This window comes from Anopheles arabiensis, chromosome 3, assembly GCF_016920715.1.
Source record: "Anopheles arabiensis isolate DONGOLA chromosome 3, AaraD3, whole genome shotgun sequence".
NCBI lineage: Eukaryota > Metazoa > Arthropoda > Insecta > Diptera > Culicidae > Anopheles > Anopheles arabiensis.
Window position 1 is genome coordinate 21,979,843 of NC_053518.1, and position 15,957 is coordinate 21,995,799.

Below are 15,957 nucleotides of genomic sequence, written 5' to 3' on the forward strand. Positions count from 1 at the left end.
CTTTTACATCGGAAAGGGACGGTTGGGTGGGGCCGTTGTTTAGGGCCCCGTGACATGGTTTATCTAAGCATTGTGGTACACTGTGTTCGCTTGAAGCAAGCCGTCAATCAGTGGTGTTGGAAAAATTAAACAACTGTTGTTGTAGTCGAGAAACGGGATGGAGAGGAAGGAGGAAAATCAATTTTTATTGCGAAACATAATTTAAATCAACGCCGTATGTCAAATCCAACATGACGAGTTTGCGTTAGCGTTGCGTGTTTTTGTTGAGGTTTTGAAGCGTGCGAGAGGGAGGTGGCTTGCTGGTGCAGTGACAAAATGCTTGCTTAACGTGCTACAAGTTGCGAGATCGAATCTTATCTGGATGATGTTGATATGGATTTTCTGGGATGAATTCTAACGCGCGCTCTCTCTCACCCTTAATTTGCTTATTGTGATGATCTTTCGTGGCAAAGAGAGAGATCACATGATTCTTTTAAGTGTTTTTTTTTTAGATTTGGTATTTGAAAATATATAAGTATGAAAATTATTTAAGGAAAATGATTGAACTCTCATATTCAAACATAGAATATAAAGTCTTACTATGAACAATTCCCTATGAAATCCTTCTCTCTAGTTGGCCTGTTCTTGATAGAGCACGTCGATGTGACATGACCCGGTCAACAATCATTTCTCTGCTGATGTCGTTGTCCGAAGTAACGACCGTCCAACTATCAATAATAATCAGCATAAAAAATCAAACAGCAAATCGAAATGTGCCAACAAAATCTCTCTCACTGCCTACAGTTTATGCATTTTTTTACCATTTTGTTAAACTATCTCAGCCAGTCAGACTTTCTCAATTCGTTGTGACGCATTGACGCGGAAGACAATAACAAAATTTCAAAAATAAGCATGCAACAATCAACTAAAAATTACACTTAATACTTCGTTTCTTGGTCGTAAAATGATCGTTAATGTTAGATCTATGAGCGTTGAATTCGTAATACAAATTAAATCAATATTTTTTTAACTCGATTTCAATTAAACTAGACCGAAAAGACTTCACAGCCTAGTTCACAACCCATCCTTTTGCCAATACAAAGAAACCTAATCCCATTTCTTAACGTTACACAATTCCGTAAGGATTTCCTCCTGACCTTTGGCCCCGGTGAGAATGAGATCGACAAAAAGAGGGTTGTTAAAAACAGGGAGAACACGCTTTGATGCGTGTAAAACCATGAACCCCGAATCCACCTGAGCGAGAGGAATTATCAGCCCTAAGGGCAAAAGACCCTTAGAAAGACCCTCGATCGACCCGTCGGTAGCACGGTGGAAAATGGAATTGGCGTCCCTCTTTCTCTCGGTTCTGGCGGACCTTTAAATTTAATTCTCACCAAAAGAGCATGTTTACGTGTTCGTCTGCAGGAGAGAAAAAAAACATACCTATACATACAAACCGGTGACCAGCGATTGTTCCCATAACAAAAAAGGGCGAAGAAAGCACCTGAGAAAAACCGTATCCTCCACCGAGGCAAAGCAAGCGAAAGGGACAAGTGGAATCCCCGTGGGTCCTTTTATCCGGGCAATTAATTCCCGGCTCTCTCGATCCGTCCACTGTGCGCAATGTCGCGTCATCGCGACTCTGTTCGCCTGTGTTGGTGAGCGTGCAGCAAGGACAGGTCCATATTGGCGTCCATTAATAACATCACACAAAACTTGGAAGAGCCGATTTATCAGGCTCGTCCGTGACTCGCTTGATGCGGTACGGGACTGCAAGCGTGAAGGGGTACAAAAGAAAACACGGGCCCACAACGGGCAACGAAACGAACGTCTCCGGGACATCGCTTGGAAAAGGAATTCATCCTCCTTCCCTGTTCGGAAAGAAAAACAATACACTCAGGGGTGGAGGAATGGTGAAAACGGAACGAGCTCTGGAGATCTAGCCGTTGCAGTGCGCAGGAACGTCTGTTCGAAGATCTTTAACTTTCCGCACCTTCGATGTGCTGGTGAACCCTCCGCACGTAAACATCTCTTCCACGGGGATGGTGTTTTTTCTTCTTTCTTTCTTCTTTCTGCTCGCTTTATGTATGTGTGTGAGAGTCTGTTTTCTTATGCGATCCTCCTCAAGCCTCAGCACGCTTGCCCCGCTCGGGTGCGCATTACTTTTCGTTTCGTTTGACTTCTGTTTATGCTTTTCGAGTTCCATTTGGATGGGCGCGAAGCTGGTGTGGTGCATGCTAAAAATATCCCAAAAACTACATACACACACACTGCGTCTGGCCAGCGGGGTCGTACGCAATGGATGTATCATTTCTTCGCTGGGACGATATGTTTTTCCAACGTCCTTCCGCGCCGCCCGTTTCAGCGACGGCAGACGCCGATCGACCGGAGCGCACCGTTGGTCGGCTCGACTGCGCTTCGAGGGATCTTTCGAGGTATGCGATGGACAGCATCCAGTGATGGTGAACGTTTTTTCTTCTTTGGATTGTTTCCCGAATACTAGGAGATATTGGTCGAGAATTGGAAGTGACATTGGATGAGAAAATTGTTGCTTTTTTTAACCGATGCTTTTTAACGAATAAATTTTAATTTCATGATCAAATAATATCAAGATTTTGATACACGTAGTTTTAAAAACTCTTATTTGTATCAAAATTCAAAAATTGTTGTCCTAGTTGTTTGGACCAAACAGTCCTGAAATAGGAGCAAAATATTAAACGATCATTAAATGATCGCAACTAAACTGTAGAAAGAAAAACACGCAGGCACTGTAAACACCTTGCAATAAAGTTATTTTTAAACAAAGATCACAGCTACATTCCTACCACCCAGTTTTATGCAAATGAGATGTAATCAAGAAAAGCTTTATTGCGGCACTTCATGTCCGACTGGATCGATTCAAGCGGGCTGTAAAACCATTTGACAATGTTTACAGAACGTAAATTAAACGTTCAACATACTAAGACTTCTATCACTACCATCGCTACTACACTAGACCGTTGCCCGATGGTCGCTCATTTGCTGGAAAACCATAAAATGTAATTTACGACACACCGGGTTACATAGTCGATCGTTTGTGAGCGTTAAAAAGAGGCTGGAACCGCGTGCACACATAAAATAATTAATAAGCTGCGCAGCGCAAAATGCTACACCCGCCGGATGCGCATCGTTATGCAATTTCTTTCACACACCCACATGTTTGTGCGTGTGTGCGTGTGTTGTTGTGGTTGTTTTTTTCGGGATGGTTGCTACTTTCCCTGGGGCTGTAGTATTTGCATTTGCGTTTTCGTTTTGTATCTTTCCCATTTTCAAACCGTACCATCCCGTAGCGCACCGTGGCATCATTCGGTAGCTGTTTGTGTACGGTGTCCGATGACGGGAAGCATCTACATAAACAGTACGCCCGAACGGCCCCGTACTACCCCGTGACGATGGGCGGGGGCATCATAATTCGTCCATATGGTTGCAGGATGCATTTGTGCGCATTTCAATTACGCTCATTGCGGTTGCCGCGTGCCCGAGCAGCATCTAGGGGCGTAGCAGCAGACTGGGCTGGTTATGTCTTTCTACCCGTGGATGGGTTTTTGTGAAGCAAAACATGCCAACGGTGGGCGCCAATGGTGATTTATGTGGAAATATGCCTGCGATTGGAGCATCCAATTTTCCGCGAGGTCGGTGGTAGTGTTGTGAGAAGGATCGTGCCTGATGTTTTAGCCGTCCTTTAGGGAGGTGTGTTGTTTGCGATGTTGAAAGGTTTATTTTGAAACTTATTATGAATCATGTAACATATTTAAATCGTTCTCAAAAGTATGAGGAAAGTCATGAAGAACCACAACTATTAGCACTGCAGTCAAGGGAAAAAGCACTCCAGAAACTCGACTCTAGGTTACTATTGAGTGAGCATTCCGTGTTCCAAAATTAGACCTAGCATCGATCTAGTGAGTGCGTTTCCATTTCCCCTCTTTCGTTCGGGTTTCATAGAGCTGAGCGTTGATGATCGCTTCGAGTGTAATCGTTCGATCATTTTTGAGACAAATGAACGAATTCATGTCGTTATTGGAGTTAAAAATATATTAAATTTTCATGTTGAAATCACAAAGACTTTTTAAATGAAATTTTAATATAGGACATTATCTCCATAGTTAACATTAACACACTTCACTCTACACAATTTTCATTTTCACTGTCCTGTTGATCTTCCTAACATAATGTGACTGACTGCATGCGACATAGACCTGCACTGATGTCTCCCTCGAATGTTGAGGGCTTTCTGGAACTAATTAAATTGAAACAAGAAGAACCAGAACCAATTAAATTGCAACTATTTTAAGAAATACGGCATGGAACTTCTTGGTGATCACCTTTCAAAAGCATAGTCTTTATCTGAGTAAATATAGAGTAAAATGTTTCGTATCCAACGTACAGCCGGAAACAAAACGAACTCAAAGCCACCAAATACAGCTAGCTTATTTGGTGTGGTGATGATGATGATGTCATGATTAACTGTCGAAGACGACGAACAAGCTAACTGACTTCAACCAGTTCAGGGTTGGCCAGCTGGTCTGCCTACGCAAACATTCATTCATGCTCGGGACACTACCAAGAGCGGAGGAGGACATTTCATCCATGCGCTTGTGGAATCACTACCATTTGGGTATCATTACCAAGCCCTGGGGGATTGTTCCAGGCTAGAGACAATTCATTGATATCTTCCATCTGGTTCCGATACATTCGATTGGAGGTGCAACATTTTCGGTAGAGGAATCTCTTACAAACAAAAACAGCTAAAATGATGCTGGCAAAGCGGGTTGCTCCTTCTGCATGTCTCACGGATGGTCAACGCCTTACTTCCCCATTCATATGGTCGTTGTTTGGGTTTAGCATTTCAGGAAGAAATCGAGACAAATAAACAAAAAAAAAAAATCAGCATATGACAAAAGGTGAGCAAACGTCTCATGCGATTATCGGCAGCAGCTCCAGTCTGCGCCACTAGCCATGATCATTCCATCACCGTGTGGAAGAAAAGAGAAGAGAGGGTTTGGCCTGAAAAAAAATCGAAAGCAAAAACCAAACGCTGATTTGAATTCCTAATGAAGAATCTTATTCGAACGGGGGCCTGGTTTTGCGACACCGTGAGCACGCCCGGCTCGCACTGTTTGTACAAGCGAGCTGTTTGACGTCTTACTGCTTACTGCGACATCTCACCGACTGGACAAAGAGATGAGACAATGAGGCTCAAAATTTGGTGGCGTTTTTTTTTTGGTTACTTTACCATCAGCCATTAGATATTGTCGCGTCTCAGGTGTCTCGAGGTTTGGTGCTGTAAGTAAGCCTTTCGGGCACGGGCACTATTTACGCACGCAGCGTATTTGATCGCGTGAGCTTTTCGGGGAAGGGGTGCCAAAGCCCAACCATTCGTCTGCGTACTTGAGCCCTATTGAGCTGAGCGTCAATTTCCTGTGGGAGGGTGGATATTTGCGTACGTTATGTCTATTCTGGAGGAGTCGAGAATAAATGTGCCGTTTGTCTAATGCAATCACACACACACAGCGACCCACCCACTCACAAGGCCGGTTATTTTATACGACGGTGTGTGATACATCGATGACTAATGGGTACAATCAAGGGATGGAAATGTGTTCCCTTTTGAGGGTGATTTTTATTCAATTTTCAAGGACTTTTGAAGGAACAAATGAAGACGATGTCTTTTTAACTCTCGCATGTTGTTGATTATCGAGCGAGATCGCTCCTGTGGCTAATGATCAACGTACAATCGTTAATTTTTGACGCATATGTTCATCGTCCAGGGAAAAACTGGAATAAGAAATCAACTCTGGATTGGTTTGCAAGAGTGTGTGCGTGGAGTGGTACGGGGTTTGCTATCGTGCTTATTGTTCTGTCGTGTTAAGCGATGTGTTCTAAATACTATTAAGCATTGAAAACTCCCTTGTTTTTAAATCAATGTATTAATTAGTTCATTCAGCAGTCTGCAAACTTTGTAGAAAACAGGCAAATGGTAGGTCAGATTGGCTGCGATTTAAGTTTATGGAATGAATTTTCAGTTTTCTTATAATGTATCTTAATTTATGTGGCCAAAAGAGCAAGGTAATATAAATACCAATCTGTGTTCTTATGTCTACCTTTAAATATACTGCGATTACTTCAACTATTGTATGTGTAGTACGAAAGCAAACTAAACAATCGACTGCCCCTGTAATCTTTCCTAGATGTATAAATCAAACCTACCAAGTAGATTTAATGCTTTTGAGACATATTTGCACGTAGATGCCCTATAAATGATCAATTGGCTTAATAAATTGGGAATCCTCATATTCATTTTTATATTCTTATTCTATATTCATTTTTTCATTCTAATTCATTTTTATATTATTGTTACACTTACATTTTCTTCATCATTTTGTATTCCTGAACGATTAAAAAATGACCAACAAATATTCGATTCGGATTTTGATTTGCGTTTTCAAATTAAAAATAACAAGCTCCGGGGAGACCTACAGTAACACAAGCTTTAGGTAAAATTTCGCTTGCATAATTCGTTTAAAACAGCATTTTTCCTTTACATATTTCCATCGGTAGCGAGAGATCGCTCAAATCAAGGTGCAAGCAAGCAAGTACAGTAATCCCTTAAATACGAAGCTCATTCACACCGACGTAAAGTTATCGCCTTTTGTCGTCGGAGGTGTCCCTTTTCTGCCCCTTTTTACCCAAGCGCCACACAATTGTGCCCCGAGCAGTGCACCGTCACGCGAAAAACGGGCCACAAACATACAATGATTTACCAGTGTTGCCTCCCGGTTTTTTTTTTTTTTTTTGCGCGGCAAAGCTGACCAGCAATGGAAGCTTGTTCCCATACCCCATCATAAATACATTCCCTCCACTCTTACCCCAAACGGTTTTAATAGCATATCTCGCTGGCGTCATCTGCTCGGTGCTCGGTCATAAAGCGTCGCCGCACAATTTATGCAGCTTTTACTTTTGATATACCACCCGGTGGTAGCCCAGCTCCAGCTCCATTGGCGATCACACGATTACACGTCAATTACATACGCGGAGCACTGCCATGCAATCGCCACGCCGGTCTTAGGGCCGAGGAGACCCTTTGCTCCCCTCCTTCCCCCGTTGTACGGGGAAACAGTTGGAATGCATTCATTTGGTGCATTCCATTGGGCCGATTCGTTGGTTTAATTCGCCACAACGCACGACCACCACGATGCGTGCGAATCATGACGGTCCTTCGCTCCAGCGGTTGGCATTTTCTTCTTCATGCCGTGACCGTCCCTGGTTAGTGGTCCGTTTGGTGTGGAATATTAATACACTGGCAGTACAGTCAGTGTCATGTTTTAGTGGTTCGGGCGATGTCGTTAAATGTAGTATAATTTAATTGTGCTTTTCAAGCATCATTGATCATTAAAAGGCAATATCATGGTTTATGGTTGTGTCGTTACTTATTCAACAGACTGATCAGTTTATTGCTCGCTCGGAGTATAGTTGTAAGTGCTGGAATACAATACGCTCTCGTGCTAAGATCACTTCTCCATCAATAAGACCAAGCCGTAGTTCAAAGTTGAAAAGTTTCTGTTACATAGGTATTAAAATCAATATAGAATTTAAATAATCCCTAATAAGATAAGAAAGACTGTTTGATATTTTTAAAGTGTCACAAAAATCGATACACACTGTTTTCTTTCCCCCTTTTGCCAGGCATGCATTCTCCACAAAGACAGCTTTACTTTGTGTAAGATTGGAATAGATATGTAACAGCGCGGTTGAGAGGTAACGCCGTCGGTAGCGGAACAATCGTCACAACTGTAATGCGGACTGCGCCACCACATGGTCCCAACCATCCGGCTTTTCATTGCTTTCCCGCTTGCTTGTGACCCTTTTGCGTAAATGTCTAACACCATCAAACATCCAGCTCTTTCTAGGCAATGCACGCACTGTCCCACCCCATCGGCATGCTTCAGATTCGCTTTCTACCGTTTGCAGATCTTCTGATAGCAGCAGCAACTCGCTTGTCGAACTGATAAACGCATGTCGACAATTTGTTATTCCATCGAAAGGCACTGGCACCAACAAAAAGGTAGTAGCAACGGCCTCTTGATTGTTGGCTGAATATTTCAATCCACTTTTCTTACGCTCCTATTTAGGATCGAAACAATTCGTACAGCGAAAGATCACCAATTTACCGCGCGATCGCTATCATCGCGATAAGTGATTCCGAATTCCACATCCGGTGGCAACAAATTGTCCACGCTACCACCCTCTGTCCCTGTTTTAATGATCACCAAACTTAACGAGCATGATATTAGAATCAAATCAGCTGTCAGCGGTGCCCATGTGTCCCTTTACCTATTATGATTCATTGGCAACCGGTCAGCACACGTCGGGGAGATCCGCATGGAGCACCGAAGAGCCGTACCATTTATGGACCGAGGGGACGTGAACGATCAGCCGGTCGGGACGTACCGTTAATATGGGCGCGATCGTAGGACGAAAAGGTTACGAAATCTGTCCCGCACCCGCTGCCCGTTGCTCGCTGCAAATGAATATTGATTACCAACCAAACAACCAACACACCAGTGGTTGCTGTTGCTGTTGCTGCTGCTACCTCGCGGGTGGGTGCAAAGTAAACGAATTAGTCTCGAAATGCTATTAAGAATATCAATAGCCGATAGATTGTGCGTGCCGAGGCGCTGGGAGGGATTAATGGAGCCTAGAGTTGTGTGCGCCGAGAATGAAGTTGTCAGGCGTTGCGGGCTAAAAAGGGCTGACTATGGGAATGAACATTCCAGCGCAATATAAACAACGACTCAACTGTACAGCATTATGATTTAAAAGCTCCTTCGTTTTTACCATTCAAGGACAGCTCTAGTAATGGTGTTGGTTTGTATATTATGCTTAGCACGCTTTCAATCATTTGGAATAACTTTTTAAGCTTACCCAAGACGCAAATGCACTTTTTTGGTACCATTTCTTCCTTCATTCCTTCATAAATCATCTTCTAAAAGACTTATAATCCTTTCCATGTGTGCAACCTCACAAAGACAACCTTTACGCGTACATACGGCTACAGAAGCGTGAAGATTCATCCCTTTTCCAACGCTTCACTCCTTCCAACATTCCGTGTGTGAATTGTTACGGTTTGAAGATTAATTCCCGAGTAATAAGATAGCCAGACAATTTATCTTAATTGCTGCCGCCTTTCCGCTGAAGTCGCGCCGCTTCCAAATGGAGCAATTGTCGAACCGAAAATGGAGCAAAAACTGTGCAACCGTACCGTACATACCGTACACCCCGGCCATGGAGCACCAGCTCAAAATCCACAACCCCAAAGAAAGGCGTGAAATGACTCACTTTAGCGATGGGTTTTGGGTTTGGGCGCTTTGCGCGCTGACCTGATTGATCCTGGGTCAGTGTGAAGCGTTCAGAGGGGGCGGGTGTTTTTTTGCCTTCTTTTCTTTCACTTCCCCCCAAAAATGTCTTCATACTGCCATATATTCACTTTAACCGCACCACAAAAAAACACCCACCTCATGTGCGTGTCGTGTAAGCCGTCGGCCATTTATTTCTCGCGCACAAGTGACCACAACGTGTGTAGCCCGTGCGTTGCGTGGGCGACGGGGCAATCCGTTAGTGGCCCCCGTATGGCACACTCTTGGCATGATCGTGTGCACGATCGCAAAATGTTGCAATTTGGGATGCAGTTTTGAGGTTTGTGTTTTTGGCTGTTGGTGTCATTTTATGGGTGAATTTATTTTGAAACGCGGTGGAAAAGTGTTGTACTTTCTTGATCTTTCCCAAAAAAAGATCTTGGTGGCGTTGATTCGAATATACAAATTTAAATATTTCACAGTTAAGACCTACCTTAAAAATGAAAACCACTGCTATCTTACCTACAATGAGCATACAAAATAACTCTAACCTTCCCATGTCAGTCTCGGTGACGTGCGCTTTCAACACAGCACGAGCATACACATTACCCCGAAGGAATGTGATGAACATATGTTTTTCATTTTTACTGCATCCATACTCGGAACCGAGGATCGTACGGGGAAATCCCACACAAATGTATGCATAGTTGCAATGCAGCTCAGTGGCAACAATTTTCATGACGAGGATTGGCTTACCCTCAGGCCGGTTGTACCGTTGGCACGATACGTTTGAGACAGGAAAGATGCTCCGAAGGTGTTGGCAATTGGTGATGAATTTCGCATTATCGGTGCGGCGCTTGTAGGGTTATTCCTTTCCAAATTGGATTAGCTGAAAAGAATGCCCATCCAGAGTGTTTCGTGCTGATGTGAACCATTAATCAACTGTTTGATTGCCCGCACGGAACGGGATGCTATTTTTCATGCGCAACAATTGACATTTTGCAGAGAACTATGATTGGGTCTACTTATCCTATTGCCATTAAATGGGCTCTCCCTCCTCTCTTTTTCTTTCCATTATGCCCTGTCCGCTTTCACATCGTAAAGCAACACGTGATATATCACTAGCATCGGCAGGCGCAACCACATCTAACGCTCGATCGGTCTAACGATCGACGAACGCGCGATAAAATGATTGGAAAATTGACCGTGGAAAAGTGGCCGACCGCCTCCTGTCGGGCAACAACGAGCATGATTGACGTGGAAAATATGATCCGGCAAGCGGAGCTGCTGTCCTGAAATGTCAGCCAAAAAACGGGGGGGTGCAAAACCGCTGGAAAGGAATGCTGGGAAAACTGACCCCATTCTTGCCCATGGAAAGTGATCGCTCGCGGGCAGACAGGCCAGAGTATCGCACCGGCTCGATCGATGAAGTGCACACTCTGTCTGCACTTGAGAGCGGACGGAATGCACTTGCATTTCATACCATGTGTATGCGTGTGTGTGTGTGTGTGTGTGTGTGCATGCACGCGGACAGTGTGAAGCGGATCGGACAGGGCTGACATGTGTGGAATGGGTAAGGTTAATCTTGATCGTCTTTTTTTCAGCAACCGCTTCACTTGATTGCCTTTATGGTGGATTGGATGAAGGGGAACTTAACAGAAGCGCGAGAAAAAAGTGATCATACACGTTGCTTTAATTAAATTTTATTCACCCCTTATGCGCGTCTAACGCGTCAAACAGCTCTTATCGCGAATGTGTGGTGAATTTTTAAATTCAATTGTCATAAAATAGCGTCATTCGCTCCGTGTAAGTGAATTATCTTGCAGGGAAATATTAAACTTTACTGCTGCACTACGTAATCTTACTACACCCCGGGGGTACATCCGAACAACCAGTGAAATCATTCGATGATCTCAGTGTCCGGCGCGGTTTTTTTTCGTTCTCAATTATACCCTACGGCTTGGGCGTCCAAGGACGAACCATTTTATGTATGGTAGCCCCTTCGGTAGCCTTTCCGTCGGCGGGTGCAGCTCACAATAAGATGACGATGGGCGGGATGCTGCTTCCAGCAACTGGTCTTGGACAGCTGATAAGGGATAAAGAGTTGAGCGCATAAAGTCAGCGTAAGGTCACGTTGGGTTTGGTGTAGGTTTGGAGCTTTTTTTAGTGTCTTTCGCGTCATCATGCGTCACCACGCTGCTTTGAGATAGTATGAGCATGGTTGCATTCCACCGACGGTATGTGATTATGGAGAAGATTGAATTGAGGAATGATGCTACTGTGGATGAGGTAAGCGATTAGAGATTGTGTTCAAATTCAATATTGTCTTGTTTTGTAGGAGATTTTCAGGGTTCGTTGCGGTCGCATTTGGAAACAATTAATCAACACAAGCAATGTAAATGTGCAGGTTCAAAGGGGGGAAATGTTGTTCTTGAATATTTAAGGCATTACTAATTATGAATTCGTACAAGAATTGTTAATACGTAGAGCTGCTAGAAAAGGATTAAATCTATTGTCAAATTTCACCAATTGCTAATGAAGTCCATAACGACATCATCATTATTACGGTGATACTCCAAGTACGGTGATAATTCCAAGAAGAGTTGATTACATCGATGGTTACATTTTATTTAATATCGATTGGCTTAAACTTTTAAATTCTAATGTCAACTCTTTGGCAATGAAGAAACTCTACAATACGTACTAAAAAGCTCCAATGAGCTGGATATTGGACTTTTTTTTTATCAAACTAGTTAATTTGGCCCAGTTGCAGGTTTCGCAACAGAACTTAAGACGTGTATACTGACTGCAGGGCATATTTAAATGTTTTCATGCAAACATGTAGATAAGCATTCCTGCTCTCTTTTGATGTCTTTTTACTGATACTTTTTATGACCGTGTTGCTATCTTGGTACAGGTTTCCTTCCAATTCTTATCCCGGTTTATAGCCCTTCCATAGTTTTGTCTTAGTTACTTATTTAAATGTTTTATTTACAAATGTTAGTGTTTCCATTACATTAGCAATCGTGGCCCATTTTCTTTTTCAATATGTTTGACTATCGGCTGGACTTATGGTACAGTCATCAAATTGTACGACTTAACAACATGCCCATCGTGGGTTCAAGTTCCAATATGACTGACTATTATCCTGCTATAGGTTATCAAAAAGTCACTAAAAACCAAGCCCCGATGTGGCGCAGGCAGGCCTTGGCCGACAACGGTTGTTCTGGTAAAGAAGAAGATGTTTGACTATTCCGCTATCATTGACCATTTTAACAACCATATAGGACATACGAAAATTTAATTTAGTCATGCTGTACTTATGGAATAGCTTCTATTAAATGTCATGACATGTTCATATGACATATGGATCCGAGTCTTCCATCCACAGGGCTCACTGTCACGGCTTACGAACAATTCAATATCTCGCTGAAAGTGTCAATTATATGCCCTAACGAATCAACAACTCGCTGAACACGTCAATAATATCATTGAAAACCCGGTATTGACCCGTGCCCCATCTTCTGCAAGACTATTTGTGTACCTAGCAACCATGGATATTCAGGAGTGCTAAATGCTAATAAAACAATTAAACTAACTTCATTTAATTTTGTAGCTTCATCATGTGCTCATATAAAAAAAGAACCCCTGACCCAGGAATGTCCTTATTCCGTGTATATTTTTATCCCATTACTTTTCCCAATAGGAGTTGCTGTTCATTTCAGTTTTACAGTGCAGTTCAGTTGTAATTCCACTGCTGAACCATACAATTGTTTTTCCCGCAAGATATACTTTCAATGGATGAATAAATTGTAGCAACCTTGATCCCATAATAATTGGGAATTATTATAGCTACACTCTTAAAAAATTTTGCCGAATCTCGGTTAATTTTTGCCGAGATCTGCACAACTGAGATCTCGGCAAAGATCTCGGTTAAATTTCTGTTGCCGACATCTCGGTTAATGTCATTTTGTTTTGACGTTTACGTTTAACCGAGATTTTCGGTTAGAGCAAATCGAGATTTCGGCTAAATATAAAAACATTTTATTTTTATTTTAGTGATTTTATTTGCGTATCAAATGGGTTTTTTTGATGTGATGGAAAGCGTTGGGACAGGCGCCGATTCCGCCGGATGGGGTACAGCGTTTGGATGTGGTACCGGTACAGGAAAATGAGCCGGACAAGGAGCGGGCACTGGTACAGGCACGGTTCTGTAAAGCGGGCAGAGTGAAACAAGTCTGAGTGAACCCTTTTTAGATTTCATGTGATCGAGTGTTGATACTTACCTCGTGTAGGTGACCGGAAATGAATCCTGGAAGTTTGAACGGTCTGGCAAAGGTTGAACCAACCGGATTAGCTTCCACATCTGATCCTTGAATAGGGGCTGCTCCGAGCGACGCTCTGAAGAGCACCGGTTACGTGCGCTGATGGAGTTTCCTAGCCCCAACCCCGCTCCATACCTGTGCTCGATCGCACGCTACTGATTCTCGTTTTTTTCACGCTGAGAGACTCATTTTCACTTTTTTTTACATTTTTTATTTTACATTACAACATCACTCCGAAAGGTTTTCGTTTCATTAGCACGAGATTAACAGAATGGCGAATGACAGATAGAATACCGAGCCTCGGCTAATCCAAGTAGTAAAGCTGAAATCTCGGTTATTTTGACGGATTATCTCAGTGACAGCAGTGTTAACGTATGTGCTCGGCATGTTGTGTTGCCGAGTTTCGGTTCAAATATTTATTTAACTGATATTTCAGTTTTAAATGGTACTGATTTTCGGCTACTGGGTTTTTTCAACTGACATATCAACAAGAATCGAAAGAGCCGACTGATTTCGGCAGTTTTTTTAACCGAGGTCGTGAAATATTTTTAAGTGTGTAGGTTAGGTTTATAGATTAGGATAGAGGATTAGGATAGTTTATAAGAGTAGAAGGAAGTGAGAATAAAGCCCTTCTTTTGGTAACGACACAGCCGCGAGACTAAGCTCCGTGAACCCGCTACAAAATATTAAAATTCAATTATTCAATTTTTGAATTTTTGATGATGTCTTTGATCTGAATATATCAATGATTCAATCACTCTACCATTGCTTGTTGCCTCGTAGAATGGAAACACCGCAAAGAAATAAAAATCATCCAAGCACCCATAGTTGCAAAACCGTTCTATAGTGAGTAACTTTTTCGTATAGGAAGATCCTATAGTGAGCAATCGTTTCACCTATGAGCGTAACGTGAGCGTGACGTGAGCGTCACCTCTTACTTCGTTTTGTATAGGGAGATACTTCTTAGTTCTCAAAAAAGTTTCAATTGCCTGCATTTGGCTTGATTTTGTTGTACATCTTGATTGAGAAATTCTTATAAGAGAATTGCGATATTTCCTATCATGGTGATAACTGGCACATCATGAATGCTCTGAACATCTGGATACTCGAATTCTTAGCTTCGTTCGATTCAGTTTAGAGCTTTATGCAATATTTAATGTGGAACAAGAATTTCCAAACTGTAAGTAGTAATCGAAATCGCTAAATGACTCTGTTCCTGACTTACGTTTTCTTCACAATACATAGGAACAGTTACTCTTTTATTGAAATATCCTTTGTGAATCATTCTAGTTAAAAAAATAAGTAGAACTCAAAACTGCGTTTATAAGAGTTATTTGATGTTTTGATGTTTTCATCCAAAAACAAACAAAACACAATATTGTTTGTTTGGCATAAATTGATTTGTTGAACTATCAACAATGATTTGATATTAAAAGTTTGAAGTTTTGGTCAAAACATATCAATATCTGGACTAATTTTATTGTGCACCTATAACCATATCTACCACTGTATCTTCACTTTCCATAAAACTTTCGTTCTCGCTCCCTCGTCCGGTGTAAGTTTATTAACCCAGAATAAGATCGGGTTTTTGATGTCCCCACACACGCACAGTCCATTGTCCTCGTGGCCTACGCATCTCTGTTTCCTTCCTTTCGTTCGTTCGGCCAACATAAAAAAACGCCCTCCAAGGACTTCCAAACGTTGATCGCCATCCATCTCACTGCTCGCTATTAAACGATCACCCAACGGTGGCATGGCATCATACCCCGAGCGAGGGCAAAACTCGTTTCAAATGCCAAACGCAAATTCATTCAAGATTCATTGCGTGGTTGGTGCTGCACGGACAGGTAGTCCGTTCGGCCCGGGGCGGGACGGTGGCACACACTTGCTACTTGCTACTCTAGCTTTGCGGCGCAAAAATGAAGAAAGAAAGAAACACACAACGACTAGATATTCATTCATAAAAACCCACCCGTTGAACTTGATCGATCTGCCCACGGCATCCGTTTGTTGGGCTTTGTGCACCACGTAGGTGGGACATAATTTCTAAGGTATCAACGCCACGCCAGTGTGGGCTGACTAATCGATATCGCCGGCGCTGGCCGGCCACCTTGATCTGGCGCCTGCCGTAACACTAAGTGCCCCTTCGGGAGAGGACACTCTTTTGCAGGACGTGTGGCCAGTGTGGCTCGCACCAAAAAAGGTTCCGTTTTGGCGATGCCTTGGCGACAGTTCCTGGACGAGGGCTGTTTGCTCCCGTC